Source organism: Danio aesculapii, chromosome 5 (assembly GCF_903798145.1).
Source record: "Danio aesculapii chromosome 5, fDanAes4.1, whole genome shotgun sequence".
Classification (NCBI taxonomy): Eukaryota; Metazoa; Chordata; class Actinopteri; order Cypriniformes; family Danionidae; genus Danio; species Danio aesculapii.
In genome coordinates this window covers 49,171,631-49,181,250 of record NC_079439.1, presented here as the reverse complement: position 1 = coordinate 49,181,250, position 9,620 = coordinate 49,171,631, and the positions used below count along the sequence as shown (strand labels likewise).

Below are 9,620 nucleotides of genomic sequence, written 5' to 3'. Positions count from 1 at the left end.
GTGGAATCGCGAAAAACTAGGGGTCTGATAAGTACAATGTGAAGACATGTATTTACCCAATAAGTACACCGTAACCAATTATTAATTACATAAGGCCACTTAATATAAATTGGGACACATTAAGAATGTTTGTTGGCATTATTCACTCTGTAGTTATGTGTAGTTCCCAGTATGGCATTGCATTAAGACAGGAAACATGTTCACAATACTTCTAATGTTGAGTGTTTTAAGTAAAGAGGAAGAGTTGGAAGAGTTTAAGATTTTCATTTAAGGTTTTGAGATTCATACTGCCGGCTTTATTAACAAACACAATGTTCGTTTCTTCACTCAAAGAGCGATAACTGTGCTAATGACAGTTTTGAGATCAATCTGTTTTTACTTGCACAGTCCCAGTGGTGTAGTGGAGGTTATAGGCAGATATAAAGTGCATACCTGCTACTTTATCAGTCAGCATTGCGAATACCTACTTCTAAATGCCCTCTGATGCGCATCATTCAGTAGCGTTCTGGGGACATTATAATGCCCCGATCTCACAGAACGAGTATTTTGTGGTGAGAGATGCCTTTTTTTTTCTTGATTGTTTTAAATTGTCAGTGAGCATTTACACACTGTTTATATGCCCCATGTGCCTCGCAATTTAAACACCTGCTGCGCCTCACAATTTTGTCAGAACACATAGAGCAGCTCAAGTTGAAAAAAATCTAAATATAAACATTTACTCTAAGCAGAAAAATGTAAATGTCATGGCCTTTATAAAAGAAACAATTTGAAAGGAATGCAGGGTAAGAGAAAGGTTGTGAATGACCTAATGCTGGGTACACATTAAAAGATTTTTTACATTTTACAATTTTTCAAAATGTTAGAGACCACAAACATGTTTAGCTCATAAATCGTGTGGTGTGCTGCTACCTGTATGTGACAAAGACAGCACACAACACACCAGTAGACTGATTTCACACGGCCACCATTTTAAAAGTGAAAGTGCGGCTGCGGTGGAAAGAAACCCAGAAGTACCGCCTGGAGTCACACAGAAATGGCGTCTGTGAAAACAAAAAAGAGACACAAATGTATAATTTTACTGCTTTCCGTGTGACCCAAAGGTCCGTTCTGAGTGGGTAATTAAAATAAAAAGGGATATCGCATTTCATTTTTAGCTAAGTTAAGGCAAATGGCACTAGTTAGCTAACATCATCTTTCCCAAACACACATTTTAGATGCCATTTATCAAACTCATTTAATTCTTTCACTATATTAGACTTGTCAGGATACTGAATTTCGGTACTGGAATTTTAAAAACGTCCATTTCCTGCTAACACTTGAGCAATGTTGAGTGCGTCCTTAAACTGCTGATTTGCCATTGTGTTCACCAGTGCTCAACAGAAATGACTGTGATTGGCCGTGAAGGTCATCAGTTCATCACACTTCACCGAGTGCAAATAGAGATGAGCAATCTGCTGATGAATGGACTGATCTTTGCGGCTTTAAATGCTTCAGTGTCCCTGTATCTTTGTTTGCACTCTGTGAAGAGTGGTAAACTGATGACCTTCATCGCTCACCGAGTTACATAGGCTATAGCAGGGAAGCCCCCACGGTGCTTACCTGGTGCCATGAACTGAAGCCTCAGACGACACTTAAGCTTTTGTTTGATGCCTAATATGGATTTAATTTATTAAATTAAACTTAACCAAATTATATTAAAACGTGTACACCATATCTGCATTTTGAAATCGCGGCAACAGCTGGAGGTTTGTTCCACAGCATGTTGTTGCAATGTTTACAGTCTCACTTTCATTTTTAAAATGGCGATCCCATGAAATAAGCAAATAGATCTTCGACAAGAGTTCTGTATGTGAACACAGGAAATCTCGCAAAATCTCTCGAGCTTTGAGAATAAACATAGTGGACAAATAAATAAACAAATAAACAAACATTTGGGCTGTTGCCACAAAGCGACAAGCTGATCCTTCATGTCTGCTGTCCAAATCCAATTGTTGTCATTCACACACACATACAAATGCCAACTAGCCCAGCCCGGACTTGAACGAGAGACCGTCTTGTTGTTAGGCATACCTGGGATTGTTGGAGGGGAGAATTCAGCTTAAAATCAGCATAATTATCTTGTGGTCTGTACCCAGCGTAAGGAATGAAGAATATTTTTTTGAAATGTATAGTATATTGTCTTTTCCTGTCGTCAGTAGGCATTATATTGATCGTTAAATCTGAAACATCAGAGGCTGATATTAATTTCATATCATCCTAACTTTGCAAAGTTAAGCAGAAGTTATATGACATTGTACATATACTACTGGCCCATTTGGGGTGAATTTAATTAAATATTAAATGACTATACATATTATACAGTAAACTAGGGCTTGTCAACGCTATGGCATTGACACATGCAGTAAACTTTAAAAGGTAATGCGTTAATATTCTCTTCAACACAAAATAACCATTTGATAATGTTTGACCTCAGCTTCTTGATTGCATAATATCATTATGTGATGGACAATATGAGAAGACATGATAGATCAAGACATGTGAAGAATGGAAATAATCATTATAAAAATCTTCCTATAGTGATGAACTGCTCTTCCACCGAAAGTACAAGTTTGAAGTACCATCTTCAGGCCCAAACACATTTTTGCAGATGTTAGCAAAATGCCAGTGCCGAGACAGTGTCATTCAGCTGTACTGGTCAAAGCACCATGTATGAGTGTATCAGCGCAAGCCTGTCAAAAAAAAACAAAAAAAAAAACAAAAAAACACAACAACTGCACAACCCAGTCTCACGGCAGTTCGTGAAATAGTCACGAAATTTAATCTATTGATTCGTGTTCATGGGCACGAATTTCCCTCTTTTTTCGTGTCACCTTGCACGAATTTCCATCCAATGTATTTCAATAGGAAATCATTTTCGTGTCTCTAGCACGACTTATTTTGCCATAGGGTACCCGATGCTGCGCTTTAAAAAAAATGTATTAAATATTAAATTGTATTAAATATTATTATAACCACAGGGTACCAGACGCAGTATTACGATTATTATTATAGCCACAGGGTACCAGACGCAGTATTTTGATAATTATTACAGCCACAGGGTACCAGACGCAGTATTATGATTATTATTACAGCCACAGGGTACCAGACGCAGTATTTTGATTATTATTATTGACACAGGGGTACCAGACGCACAATTTTGATTATTATTATAGCCTAGGGTACCAGACGCAGTATTTTGATTATTATTTTTACAGCCACAGGGTACCAGACGCAGTATTTTAATTATTATTGTTGACACAGGGTACCAGACGCAGTATTTTATTATTATTGTTGACACAGGGTACCAGACGCAGTTTTTTTTATTATTATTATTGACATAGTGTACTAGTTTTTCTAAACCGACGCAGAAGGAATTCCATTGCTTTCAATGGGTTGCCTCAGGCGTCATACGGAGACGTTCAAAGCGTCGTATAATTACCAAAAGATGTCAACGCAATATTTTATACCTGGTTTACGTCTATTATAACAGTTTTTTTTTATTTTTTATTTTATTTTTATTTTTTTTGTTCATGAAAAGCGTCTGTAAAGAGGGTCGAGACAACTAAATGAGATATACATCGGTCAACGTGACTTCTATCAACAGTGAGTTTAACATCGCTCAGCTATGGTCAAAATGCATCACCGATGAGTTCACCGATGAGTTAAACTGTTCAGCAGTACGTGGTAGGTTAATGCTACATAATGTATTTTTATTTTTTATTGGAGATAGTTGGTATTTATGTTGGTATTTATAAATGTGTTATCATTTACTTTATATTTAATGAGTGAAATTATATTCAATTGCCCAGTTTAGGGTAATTATGCCTAATAAAACTGATTAATTTGTTTGTTTTTTTTACTTAAAAAATATTACATTAAAATACTAAGTTTTAAAAATATTTTTAGCTGATCTTTGTATTATTAAATTATTCATTGAAGTTGGGGTCATAGTACGTCGAGATCTATTTTTTTTTTTTACAGTCTATGGTCGCAATCCCAAGGTTCATTGCGATCCCAAGGTCCACTGCGGTTTTCCACGCGGTAAGTAAAAAGTAAAACAAATAAAGACGATTTGTTGATTTAGATAAGGGGTTTGTTTAGAACTTTTATAAAAGCAGGGAAGTTATCTCCTGATGCATTAAATGACTGCAGACTTGATATAAATAAAGCATGTACTGCAAACTAGCGATGCTGTCCAATTACATCCAAGTTCATTTATTAAAAAATATATTTTCCCCACATATAGTCGTGCATAGCTCAGAAAAATATAGTTATACATTTGAAGATGAGGAACAGTGTTACCAGATTGTTGTTTTCCACAATAGTAATCGTCCAAAATCGAAATAAATTATGCAATATACAATAAATATTACCTCTAATAATACAACTGTATTCATAACTGCATCAATATAAAGCAAATCAAGTGTTTCTCTTAAGTTTAAAGGCTACATTGTAACTGCAATTATTTTTCATGCCTTAAAACAGACACACACACAAACACATTATATATAATGCCCCCCTTTGATTTTTTTTTTTTTTTTTTCTTTTATGAATATTTCCCAAATTATTTTTAACAGAGCAAGGAAATTTCCACAGTATGTCTGATAATATTTTTTCTTCTGGAGAAAGTCTTATTTGTTTTATTTCAGCTAGAATAAAAGCAATTTTATTTTTTTAAAAACCATTTTCACCTCTTAGGGCTTAGTGGCCACATACATGGACAGCACATTTTAGCTGTTATGTCTTGTGTTTTATATTTTGTTACAGACATATAGTGTCATACTGCAACTGTTTTGCAGCATATGAAATGTCCCAAACACTATTTTAACTGTCCAAAAAGGGCAAAAAAATGTTTTTACTGATAGTCAAAACATGTTCAAAATATGTGTGTATGTGTTATTAATGCATTAAAAAGGCAAGAAAAAAACTGCTGTGTTCAAGGCAGAAATAAAGAGTTTTCATTCTATTACACAAGGTGACTTTATTGGTTTTATATAAATTCGGACATATTCCACATATATGGACATACTTTTCTCTAAAAGTACATCATTTCAAAAGTTGGTACTTAGGTTTTATTCTAATCAGGTTCCAATAAGCCAAAATAAAAAAATAAAATAAAGAGAAAAAAAAATTCATGTAAAAAAAACAGCTTGGGCCTTAAGAGGTTAAGGTCAAAATTTTTAGCCCCTTTAAGCTATATTTTTTTGATAGTCTCCAGAACAAACCATCATTATACAAAAACTTGCCTAATTACCCTAACCTGCCTAGTTAACCTAGTTAAGCCTTTAAATGTCACTTGCAGCTGTATAGAAGTGTCTTGAAGAATATCTAGTCTAATATTATTTACTGTCATCATGGCAAAGAGAAAATAAATCAGTTATTAGAGATGAGTTATTAAAACTATTATGATTAGAAATGTGTTGGAGAAATCTGCTCTCCGTTAAACAGAAATTGGGGTAAAAAAAATCAGGGGGGCTAATAATTCTGACTTCAACTGTGTATATATATATATATATATATGTATATATGTATGTGAGTGAGTGAGATAAGCCTGTTGAGAAAAGAAGGCTGGAAAATTGCAGGGCATGTAATTGATTATGCCTTTATTCCAGTAGGTAAAAATGCAACTTTTCATTATTCAAAGCATAACATAACCTCGTTTAACATAAACTGATGTATTTCACACATTATCATACACTATTACCAGTATAATTTGGCCTTTAACAATTTATTTAATAAAAGAAAGAATCTATCATCTCTAAATTGTGGTAAAGAGACGCAACAAGCTGTCTTCTCAAATATTATGTTAGTCATGATGTTAATGGTAAAACTCAAGGATTACCTTGCACCTTCTCAGAAATTTACCATTGATCATATGTATTACAAGAGGCAGGATTTTTTTTTAATGCAAGAAATGCTTTTTAAATCATAATTTTAAACAGATTAAGGCTAATTTTGGACTACACTTAAATTACATTACAATTGCTTAGAGCAGTACTGATGTATCTAGTAGTTTAGTGGGTTTAACTAATGTCACATCTGTTTTTATTCATTTCAGATGCAGAACCTTTAGACACTGGATTAATGTCCTGGATTAAGTCCAATGTATTTATTGGAAAACAGTAGAGAAATTGCAAATAAGTGGGTTGAAGACATAATTATTCATCTGTCTTCCATACATGTAACAAAAGAATGCAGAGGCCATATGAATTCATCTTGACTAAGGGTAAGGTTTTTCAGAATTAATCATTATTTAAAATTATTGTATTTTCTTTGTTAATATGTGCAGATTTGAAAAGAATGTACTTTCTTTTAATAAAGAACTCTTCACAGCACTGCATCTGAACAGTCACAACCTCACAGAGCAGCACAACCACCCCACTCAGGATCAGTGTTATGGTGCCATTTTGAAGCTGGAACCTCATCTTGTGTACAGAAAAGGTAGAGTTGAAAATTCACTGGTTGTCTTGTATTGTGTGGTAAGTCCTAGTTTATTATTTGTTTAATTTCATTGCAACACTAAGTAGTCCATTCTGTGGCCAATATGATATATAGGGCATAAAATGGGACTGATCTGATCATTGTTTTGATTTCTAATTAAGTACTCAAGGCGCTACACATGTAGTTGAAGTTAGCATCATTGAGTAGGACATTTCTTTCAGTATACTCTTAAAGAGATAGTTCACCCAAAAATGAAATGAAAACTCTGTCATTAATGACTCATCCTTCATTTGTTCCAAATGTGTCTGAGTTGCTTTCTTCAGTTAAACACAAAAATATAGATTTTAAAGAAAGATGAAAATCTGTAAACATTGACTTCCATAGTATTTTTTTTTTACTCCTATGTATGTCAATGGTTTCAGGTTTTCAGCTTTCTTCAAAAAACTTCCTTCATGTTCCACACAAAGAAACTTGGAAGTTTTATAATAAAGGTTTACAACCACTTGAGGGAGAGTAAGTAGTGAACTATTCCTTTAACCAAATCTAGTTGACTTTACTAGAAAATTGTATAGAAACTCATTGCCTTAAACCCCTTACATTATATGCAAGATAAAACTTAACAGCCCTACTTGAATTAAAATGTTACTGTAAGTCCAATAAGATTGTAAAAGTTAATTCAAGTATGGCTGTTTAGTTTCACCTTGTATAAAAACACAAGTGGTTTAAGGCAACAGGTTTCTATGCAGTTTTCTAATAAAGTCAATTAGGTTGGGCTAAGACTGTAATGGGTTACAGTAATAGCAGTGAATCATGCAGCTATAACATAAATGTTTAGCCATGTAAAGTAATAAACTTGTCATAATTTAGCAGTATTATTAGGGTGGAGCACTGTATGCTGTTGTAGTTTTCATATAATTGATGAGTGTGTTTTAAATAGCAAGAAGTGATCAGTGCAGTCACTATCCTCATATCTGAGTCTGTAGGACTGTCAGATCTGCTTGGAATACATGAAAACATGCTGAAAATGTTAAACTTATTCAAGCAGTTAATTCAAGAGTGCCAGATTTAATGACACTTTACAGATATAAATAAATATCACTGAACTTTCTAAATGAAACCTAACAATCATCTTGATTCTTTGTTCTTTAATGATATTGTGCACTTCTGATACTTTACAGTGGCAAAACCTGGGATAACACATGGGAGCCTTCCAGGAATTCCCGACACTTTACACCCAAGTCTCCTCATGCCAACCGGTTTGCAATATGACAGTCTAGTCACCATAAACACCTGGACTCGCCAAGCACACATTGGTTCTCAGTGTTTTGTAAAAATGTTGCTATTCTTCAGTAAGTACTTGAATATGTTTTTGAAAAGTGTTATAGCTTTTAGGTACTTTAGCTGTTAAGTTCAGAAAGTTGTCATTATAAACATTTTTGTATTTGTCATGAACTTGACTTGCTGTTGTGAAAGTTTGTTTTAATGGCATTTCCAAAGGCATCATTTGAAAAGATTTTTTGCAGTGCAGTTTTACTTGAGCTTGACATACCAGATGTATGACATGAATAAATATCACAAAATAAATATAATAATAATAATAATTCAAAATATACATTTCCTTCAATTATAATTGTTTTTAATCATTTGCATATATATGTATGTAATAAAATATTGCAATAAAAACTGTTATAAAATCTATATTTTTGGTGTTTTTTTTGTGGTATTATAAATAAATTATAAATGTTTCATTAAAAATGTATTGTCTTTATTTGCATACTCATTTCCACTATTTTTACTATTTAATGGTCACAATATTTGTCCTTGAAGTTTGACATATTTATATTTGGATACCTACAGGATGCAGGGTCAATTTACAGGAAATGCTGAACTATATTTGTTTTCAAACATGACATTTATTATTTTATTATTCATTTCAAATGTATGCCTATGATCTGGTTTCACTGTGATAATTTTGCACATCAGGTTACACCCACAAAGGAATCTCGCTGTAAATATACATTTGTATATTAATAAGACATAATATTTAATATGTAATATTAATATGAATTTTAATATTTAAATCCTTAATTTATAATCTACCTTCAGCCGGATTACCAAATAGAGACAACAAGTGTGACGTAGATTGCGACGTTGTGATTGGACTAACTTTAAAGCCAAATTAAAAGATGCTTCGTGTTGCTAAATATATTTTGCTAACTTTGCCACTTTACTAACAGTGTCCTTTATCAATGAGGTATCGCCATGTTTCAAATAGTTACCGATTAACCAAGATCGTAACCCTAAACCTAACCCTAATGACACATTTCAATGAACTACAATTTGCAGCGCCATGTTGTTCCCGTCCCATCTATAAAGTGACAAAGACTTGTGGGTAATGTAGTTTAAAATATTTTTGTAATAAAATGGAATAAATACGATCTTTAATGAACATAGGACTATCTATATAAGGTCATTGTCCATATATTTATGACATATGTGAAAGCCAGGCATAAATTTGTTGTTTTACAATTAGTGTTTTTTTAAACAGCTTTTATTGACTTTCAGTATATATCTGAAAACTATGTCCAATATTATTTATTGAATATAGCATAAGTAAAAGTCTTGTGGTTTTCCCCCTTATATATTCTAATTTGACTTCGAGTTAGAGACGTTTGAAATGTGAATATTTTTTCTTATTCCATGGGGCTCTACACATCCCCTGGGAGTAGAAAGGCAGTAAAACCTATGTAGATGTATCATCTTCAACATGAACAAGACATTGTTATTGTCACATGTACAGTTGTGTTAAAAAATAAGCTGTACAACATCAGTATACTTTTAAATCACTAGTTATTAGCAATAGTGATCAATATTCATCACAAATTATATGAGTAATTGGTGAATTCACTGGTGTTCTGAATAATATGTGTGGATTTTATGACACTGGATTAATCATGGAAAAGAAGTTTCATTAATGGTCATCATGTGATGTTTAATTGTTTGTACTTTATTTGAAATATGGATAAGTTATATTAAAATTTGTAAATGTTTATAAATGTAACCTTTTAAAGACTTTTTGTATTTGTTTTGAAAAAAACTCTTTATCTGAATATTTTTACTTTCTAAATCTTCAACTTGTT

The 9,620-nt window shown here is 33.0% G+C and overlaps 1 long non-coding RNA gene across 1 annotated transcript; it reads left to right on the top strand.

Moving 5' to 3' along the window:
• The first annotated feature begins 3,967 nt into the window (after positions 1-3,967).
• Positions 3,968-8,047, top strand: LOC130228594 (uncharacterized). The gene is made up of 4 exons (XR_008837784.1): positions 3,968-4,080; positions 6,098-6,265; positions 6,361-6,518; positions 7,659-8,047. It is a non-coding gene; the product is annotated as an uncharacterized LOC130228594 (long non-coding RNA).
• The last annotated feature ends 1,573 nt before the right edge of the window (positions 8,048-9,620 follow it).